Raw genomic sequence first — 9,075 nt, forward strand, 5'->3', positions numbered from 1 at the left:
TCAGATATTATTGAGACACACTGATGAGGGTCTTTAGAGGTTCTCTTCATGATATAATTTAATTTTCAGAGTTGTTTTATGTTTCTGCATAAAACACTGTGATATGCCTGTGCACTGTGATATGCCTGTGATTCGGCAGAAAAAAAGTTAATCAAATATTTATAATATATAAACTGCTTCAATTTTTTTGTAAAGAAATAATAGATAATAATATAAGAATATGGCAATCTTAAAAATATTTTAAATTATACATTGCATTTATTTATTTAAAGTATTTAATCCATTAATAAATTAATAGATTAAATAAAATGAGCTGATTCAGTCATTGACCTTAATAAGCAAAACCTAGCAACCAACCATGAACACCAATGAAAGCCAATTCAAAATGTTAATAAATCCTACAACAGTATATAAATGAAACTAAAATATCACTGAGGTGACGTGTGAGTACAAAGACACAACCACAACCCTAAAACCACCAAAGACCTTCTACATTCCCAATAGTAGTAAGGAATTAATCAGCAAGTGAACAAAATGGAGGTAAAATCTCTAGAGTGTTTACAATCACTGTGTCATGATTCCAGAGCTATTTAAGCACATTCTCAATGTCAAACATCAATAACTCCTCCCATCTCCTTTTCAGCAGCCTCTTCTACATATTCATGACTTACAGGGATCGATGAGATGACAGAAAGACTGATGGACAGAAGCAATCGCCTTTAGGACAACAAACACCCTGGAAGCCCTGGAAATAATTACGAGCCTTCTGACGAGTGAAAAGTAATGGAGAGATTTAAAATGAATTTCAAATTAAAGAAAATGAAATTCACAAAGCTCAGATAAGTGCTTCGCCGCAGCCGATATTGAAAAACTCGAAGTTAAATATGAGGTGCACAGTGAGTGGCAGAATTATCAAATTGAATAAAATGCTCTGTAGACTGAGCCTGAAGATAATTTTCATAATCGGTTTACTCACATCACTAAACAAGCACTGTCAGCATTCACTAACAACGACTTCTAAAATCAGGTTTTCATAAGCTCCTAAAAGAATGTAACTCAGGCAGAAAAACACCTGTTTGGGCGAAGATCTTTAAAGCGTGGGACTGAAGAGATGTGATTCAGACTGCATCCAGACACAGGAGCTCCTTCTCTAACAATTACAGTTAATGGATGTGGTGTGATGGACATCCGAACACTGGTCTAACATAATGATTCAGGTTCTGCTTCTGCCTGAACTGGGGAAGAGTGGAAATATGTTCTTCAGAAGCCCATGCACTCAACTATGCCAGATCAATCCAGACACCTCTGCACAGCGGGATATTACCGACTAGATCCCCAACGGATCAGTAAACCTCTCAGCATGTAACACATCTCACAACTCCCATTTCAGTGGCAGCAGAGCTTCTGAGGTTTATGGGTAATGCTAGTATGTGATAAATTGAGGCGGATGTGTTATTAGATTGAGAAGGCGTTTCTTCAATCTAGCTACAATCAGGGTTTTTCATTAATGGCCATTAGCTGGTCCAAGTCCTAGTTTCAACTTGGTAGATGATCTTCACCATTATGCCACAAATGCTGTTGATTACCATAAAAATTGATTTACACTTGGCCATTGGTCCTCTTTTTCAAAAACCTGTGTTAATAGTGAGGCACTTTCAAGTCACTTATTTACATAGCGCTTTATACAATACTTAGTGTTTCAAAGCAGCTCCACAACAGGGAATTAAGAGTGTTAATGTTATAAAATTCATGAATTATGAAACAAACTTAACTGTAAAGCAGTTCTACAGAAGATAATAATGCCATTATTCAGTTTAGTTCAATGTTGTTTCAATATAATGATGAGCAGAGTTAATCTGAAAATGGTGAAATACTCACAATTTCAACTGAATAGACATGAGACATTAACAATATGCATGTTAACATGATTTTAGTGTGAAAAAAACACTTGCACTGTAAAAGAAAATGATCGTGATTTTAACGGTAAAATATTGTAAAAATGCTACAGTAAAAACCTATTAATTGGTTAACAGTAAGTTCCCTATAGATATGGTGAAAACTGTATATGGACATTTCATGTCATTTTATGGTAAAATACAGTTTTTGGAAGTAAATTTACAGTAAAAAAATGTAAATTGACATTCTCAGAATTCCCTGTGTTACATTTCACATTTGATGTTTTTTTGTTGTTGTTGAAATAACGGTTTCTTAACATTTATGTTCATTAGGGTTGTACATCTAATGTTGCTAAATTAATGTTTATTGCATTATTTCAGTAGCATGTGTGTTACCATGATGATATTTAGTGTTTGTGTGAATGACATTGTGCACCTTCTATATTAGTATTTTCTTTCTCAGCTAGTGGAAAAGCTGTTTGTGATGAGCTTTGGTTCATCGTGTGACTTTCTCATCAGTGTAAAGAGAAAAAAAAAAAAAAAGGTACTAAACGCATTTCAGAACTTCAATAGGTTGGTATATTAACATTGTATCAGTTAATGAAATACATTTTTCAAATGTAAATTTAAGTTAAATCCTTAAAACCTAAAATGCTGCTACTGTATTTTTTACGGTAAAATTCTGGCAACCACATTTATTTTTTACAGTGTAAACTGTGTAAAGTTATATTTAATTTTACAACTTTATTGCCATGAAATGGCAACATCATAAACCCTACAAGGCTGTAAAAAACATTTAAACAACAACAATGGTGTTATTTACACAAGTTTTAACAATTAATAATTAATGTATAACTTTAAGCAAAAAAAGCTCTAATGCCAAGTGTTACCAAAAAACTCAAAAAGGTTCCATTTGTTAACATTAGTTAACGATGTGTGTTAACATGAACTAACAATGAAAATTAGTTCTCAGTTAATGTTTATTTCAACATTTACTAATATATATTAAAATCAAAAGTTGCATGTGTTAATATAAATAATGGACCTGAGCTAACATGAACTAACAATGAACAGTCGTAATTTCATTAACTAACATTAACAAAGATCAATAAATACTGTAACAAATACATTGCTCATTGTTAGTTGATGTTAACCTTTTTATAATAATCTTGCATTGTAAGTAATTCACCGTAACCTCAATTTTTGCTTTTCAAAGAAAACAAGGGACAAGTTGAAATGTATTTTTGTGGTAATAAGCATTATACCACAAAACTTAAACTAAACTTGTATTGAACCCAGAATATTCCTTTAAAGGGGTCATCGGATGACCATTTGATATAAGTTGATATGATTCTTTAGGGTCTTAATGAAAAGTCTATAACATACTTTGGTTAAAATTTCTCAATGGTAGTGTAAAAAACAAATTTTTTACCGTCAAAATGAGCTCTGTTTTTAGCAAGCAATTCTAGTCCATGTTGCTTTAAATGCTAATGAGCTCTACTGACCCTGCCCCTCTCTTCTGTGGGGTGACCAGCAATACTGTTTACTTTAGCCGTGAAACTCGCTAACTAGCACATATTAGGAAAGGCGATTTGCAAAGATTCATAAAGAACCTTATACTCACTTCTTGTGTAGATGAAGCTCGATCACGAATGATTCGCGCGAACATAGACACATTTAGGCAGATCGGGGATCGGTGCATTCACTTCAAAACGAAAGTAACGTTAATCCTCTGCGTCTTCAGCGGCACAGATGTCGGGAGTAAATGACGACTGCTATCATTATTACATCCAACAACAGAACACCACAATTGCTTAATCTGACCCATTGTTGTCTTCCCCTGCACCAGAGTCGACACAATGGCGGACAGCTCACAGCACACTCAGGGCGGGTCTAAGGTAAGACACTAGTGTCAATCAACTATCGTGGGAGGGGCCTGTGCAGAACTACGTCATTCTGACAGGAATCTCAGAACAGCCTGATTTGAGAAAGGGGATTTTAAAATGGGGATTAAAAAAAACACTGGGTGGATTTTTATCATTATGGGATGGATGTTTACACACACTTCCAACACAAATTTATGTTCAAACAACAACAAAAGTGAATTTTGCATCCGATGACCCCTTTAAGCTACTTAGATCTGATAGACCATCTCAGACCTGCAACAAACCAGCAATCATTTTCCAAATACCAGCCTGACTCTCTTAAACTGGAACGACCTAAATTTTGCCCCAGGATTCGGAGTTCTGAACCAGATCACTATGAGGCATGCTTTAATTTTTCCTCATTGATTCATCACTTTCTTCATTCACTGTGGCAGTGGGAGTAAGCCTGGCCAGTTTCTAACATCATACACTTGGCATGTCTCACATCTTTCCTCTTCAACTCTAAACTAGCCATAAATCTCCAGAACTCATGCAGCCCCTGACCTCTCCGCATTGTGCCACTGCTAAAAGAGAAGAATAAAAAAAACAAAAAAAAACACATGGCTCCTTTAGCACAGCATGAAGTTATCTAAAGCATTGTCCAATGTGACCTCAACAAAAGAAAGCAGCATTTCTATTAAAATGTCATCTTGTGGCAGTTGGCTTTGTAACACAACAAAGCAGACACCTCCTGATGCACGTGGCTAACCCAACAATAGGAGTTAATCAGAGTGCGATATGATGTATAAGCTCAGCCTGAACCAAACCGGGATAGTCAATGATGGGAACTACAGTGGAGTAATGTGGGGGGCAGGGAGGGGGAATTTGTGCCCTGCAGGACTCAGATGGGGGAGAAACAAGCATCCATTATTAATGGAAGTCGGCTGCAAGGGGAAATGGATCAAATGTAACTTTCGGTGGCGCTAGTACCTGAAAAACATTAATTATTTGTTGTTTATCTTGCAAGCTTTGTCCTTTTCGTCCTCCTTTAAATGTCTTTTTCACACTGTCGTCTACAATCTCATTTAAAAAACTGCTCATTTGTTAGCACCGCAGAGACAGTGCCATATGGAAAGGTAGAGAAACTGCAGAATTAGCATTTCCCAGTATGCAATGCATTTGTAAGAAACACACAGTGTCACACAAGCAGAATAATTCAATCACACATTATGATAAATACCCATAAAACATATGGCTGGTTAATGGAGTCCAGGAGACAATTATGGTCTTGAACCCCGTGGAGTGAATGGCATGGGCTAAAGGAGCAATGCAGCAACAGCACTGTACGCAGCACATTTAATTCAATATAACAAACTAAGGTGTGGTAGATGTGACAGCACATGATGAAGTGACACATAACAGAGAAGGAGAAGGAGGTAGGGAGGGGGTTAATATTGATTGCACCACCTTCAGCCTGAAATCAGCACAAGCTAGCTGGAGACGTCAGTAAAAATAGTGTTTGCAAGCCCAGCGGCTAGCAGTTTATGGCATGTGTCCCCTGGGACGCGAGTGGACACAAATGAGCCTCAAATGAGACTCAATTGGTCACGCCACATATTCCACCTCACCTCCATCCCCCATGCCTTCACATAACAACACATCAAGCGCTGATTGAAATTCAAATAGGAGCAGCGCACAACAGGACAGACGTAGCAAGGCATTGCAGGGGTTCTCAGGGGCCCAATACAGCACAGCTCCATAACCACTTAACTACTAGTCAATTTTCCACTAAGGTTCTGGAGTGATGTTTGGCGATATGTGATTTCATGGGTGATCAATGCTCCGTATAACATTTCTGGTGAAGAAATCCAAAGCGCAAGTGGACAACATTCATTTTTTTGTATTTGCCATTCACCAGAAACAACCTTAATAGTCACATTTACTTGTTTATTAGCGGAAAGAACTCGCCAGATGAAAATGGATGACAAAGCTTGAAATTATATTAGGAAAGGTTTACCTTGAGTAATTCAGTTACTAGGGTTCAATAACAACAACCTGAATGAGTTTCAGAGCTTGTCAAGGAACCAAAATCAATTTGTGCACAACAAAGCATAAGAAATGACCGAAGGTTTATATTAGGTAAATCTCATTCTGAAGATCATTGCTCCCAGTACACTTAAATAATCCAGGCTCTTGGTTCTATAAAGGGTAAACTGAACATCAGTAGGGCTGCCACTAACGACTATTTTTATTTTAGATAGATTAATCGATTAATCTAAACGATTAATTTCCCACAAAAAAAATCAACAATTTTACTTAAGAATATTTTATTAAACTATGTTTTATTAAACCAAATGAAATCCAAATTTCTATGAAATCCACTTTTTAAAGCAAAAGTGAAGTGCAACAGAGTGCAAGCAGCAAGTGTCCATCTCATAGTCCAAATTACTGAAATCTAAGTTCAGTATTATAGTGTAAGAATGACAACATATCCACGTGTTCTAGTCTACTAATAATACAATTATAATCAAAAAACACTTTTTAAAGGAGTATTTACCAGAAATGTTATTTACCAGAATTTATTTAGGAGAAAATGTAAATGTGCAGTATTTTTTTTCAGATTTTTTTTTTTTTATAAAATCAATTAATTGGAGATGCTTTTGATTATTAAAATTTAATGGAACCATTCAAATGGAATCCAGAAAATAATGGAAAACATAATTTGGTAAAGATAACTGTAAAACTCAATTAATTAGACAAGCTTTTTGATTGAAATTATATTATGCAGCGCCTGAAAATAGTCCCCAGCTAGGTAACTTCCAATGGAAGGCATGCTCCCTGTGCAAGCAGGTGGTCACGTTGGTTATGTTGGGCGGAAGTTAGCCTATTTTCAGGCACTGGGTAATATCATTGCGCCTGCTGCACCCATGCTAAGACAGCAAAGTTCCTTGATTATTACGCAAGAATGAGAGTATAGTTCCTAGCCATATCGGCCTAGAAAATCACAACTTTTAATTTTCTGTCGGTCTTAGTACACGATGTAACTACAGAAGGCTCAAGTTTTAAATAGGAAAAATATAGAAACTCTTTGGTCATTTTTGAGCGAGATGCTAATGGTCTAATCAGATTCAATGATCTATGCTAAGCTGCAGCTAAAAGTGCTACCGCCAGACCCGGAGATCGGCTGAATGGATTTGAAAACGGTAAAACTCAACTGTTTAACTCTGGGGGAGTTGGAAAATGAGCCTATTTTCAAAAATAGTGGAGTGTTCCTTTAAAGCTGCATGTTATTTCTTTTCTGAGCAACTGAACTTACAACTTATGCTTGTCGGGCAATAAAACAGGACAAAATATCTTCACAGAGAACTTGTGACTTGGACAAATAGTAAGCCAATTAATAACGCTCTAGTATCTAATGATGCACGAAACTAACTTTCATTAGGCCAAAATCCAACAAACTTACTGTTAGAAAACACTCTCTGTGCGAGATGCTAATGGTCTAATCAGATTCAATGATCTATGCTAAGCTGCAGCTAAAAGTGCTACCGCCAGACCCGGAGATCGGCTGAATGGATTTGAAAACGGTAAAACTCAACTGTTTAACTCTGGGGGAGTTGGAAAATGAGCCTATTTTCAAAAATAGTGGAGTGTTCCTTTAAAGCTGCATGTTATTTCTTTTCTGAGCAACTGAACTTACAACTTATGCTTGTCGGGCAATAAAACAGGACAAAAAATATCTTCACAGAGAACTTGTGACTTGGACAAATATTAAGCCAATTAATAACGCTCTAGTATCTAATGATGCACGAAACTAACTTTTTACTGAAACCGAAGTATTCATTTGGCCAAAATCCAACAAACTTACTGTTAGAAAACACTCTCTGTCTTTCTGTTGATTCCAGACATGCCTCACCCCTCCTTTTTCTCCATCTCTCTCATTCTATATATAAACAACGCATTCTCTCTGAATCCCCCCTTCTGTATCCATCTCTCTCTCTTGATATTATGTTTTAAATATGTCTTACTTATATGCGAGGTATGCATGCTTAAATGTATACATTAGCTTCTCTTGGTTCAAATGTCCCAAATAAGGACATGATAGCTAGGAATGAGGTTCGTGATGAAACTCTGAAGACAGTTCAGCATTCTTCGCAAAAGTCTATTCCTAATATGTCCATGTTTTTCTGTACATGTGGCCATTTTATATAAACACATGTTCTTGGCCAAAGATCCTATGTGTATGTTATTCATATCCTCATTGGTTAAGAGGGTGAAACTCCCCTCGACATATGCCTATATAATATCTGTATTTCTATGAATAAATTGAAGTATTGAGGATACATTTGACTGTGTGTTTTCTTACTTCCCGGCCGTCTATCTACACTTTAAGTAACTGAGAATTCTTCAAGGTGGCAAAGAGAATTTACTGAGGGACCAAATTGTTATTCTTTATTAACACTTACATACCTAAGAAACAATCATACAGTAGTACAGTTCTTCAGCAACTTTCAATCAATGTTTTAGGTCCTCCAAAGCTATTTCGACCAAAACCAATTTTTTTTTTCTTGTAAGCATTCATAAATTACTAATGAAAGCACAATTAAACAACCAAAACTCAAAAACAAAACATCTAGGCTACTCTAAATAAAAACTCTGTTTTGTCTCAGAGAAGATTTTAATTATTTGTGACATTGGCTGCCTGAAATCAGCATGCTGTGTTTTTTTCTGTGGGTTTTGTTGTTTATTTCACAACAAAATTATCTTCATGAGCACTAAAGCTCATGCTTACACAAGGGGCTGGACACTGTTTACTGGCTGTAGATAGATGTGAGGCCCAGACTTCCTAATGGCTTCCTGTATTTCACAGAACAGTTTCCTCTCAGGAAATTTTATCAATACAAGCCGCTTCAGCACTGACCCAAAACCACAATACAAAAGACACCAACTTTAATTAAAAGTGATTGAACGCGCTGAAAATGCGCTTCCACTAAGAGCAATAAATGAACCGGGATGGGTTTACTGAACTAGAACCAGGAGTGCGAAAAACTTCATTTAAATCACACATAAAACTGAAAAGACAAATCTTTTTCATATCGCTATATAGCGATCTAACAAAAAAAAGTTTTGAAAAGCTACTAGAGAGTCAGACATCATAAAGCAGAATGGAACTTTTGACCTACTGGAGAATATTACACACTCTTTAAATAAATGGGGCATAGAAGAATATGTCTGGAGCCCGTGGGCTCAATGCAGGCTGGCACAAGCAAGTGGTCCAACCCTCATTAGAAATTAATTACCACTGTAGTCAGCGTGGG

This window comes from Sinocyclocheilus grahami, unplaced genomic scaffold, assembly GCF_001515645.1.
Source record: "Sinocyclocheilus grahami isolate Dianchi unplaced genomic scaffold, SAMN03320097.WGS_v1.1 scaffold184.1, whole genome shotgun sequence".
Classification (NCBI taxonomy): Eukaryota; Metazoa; Chordata; class Actinopteri; order Cypriniformes; family Cyprinidae; genus Sinocyclocheilus; species Sinocyclocheilus grahami.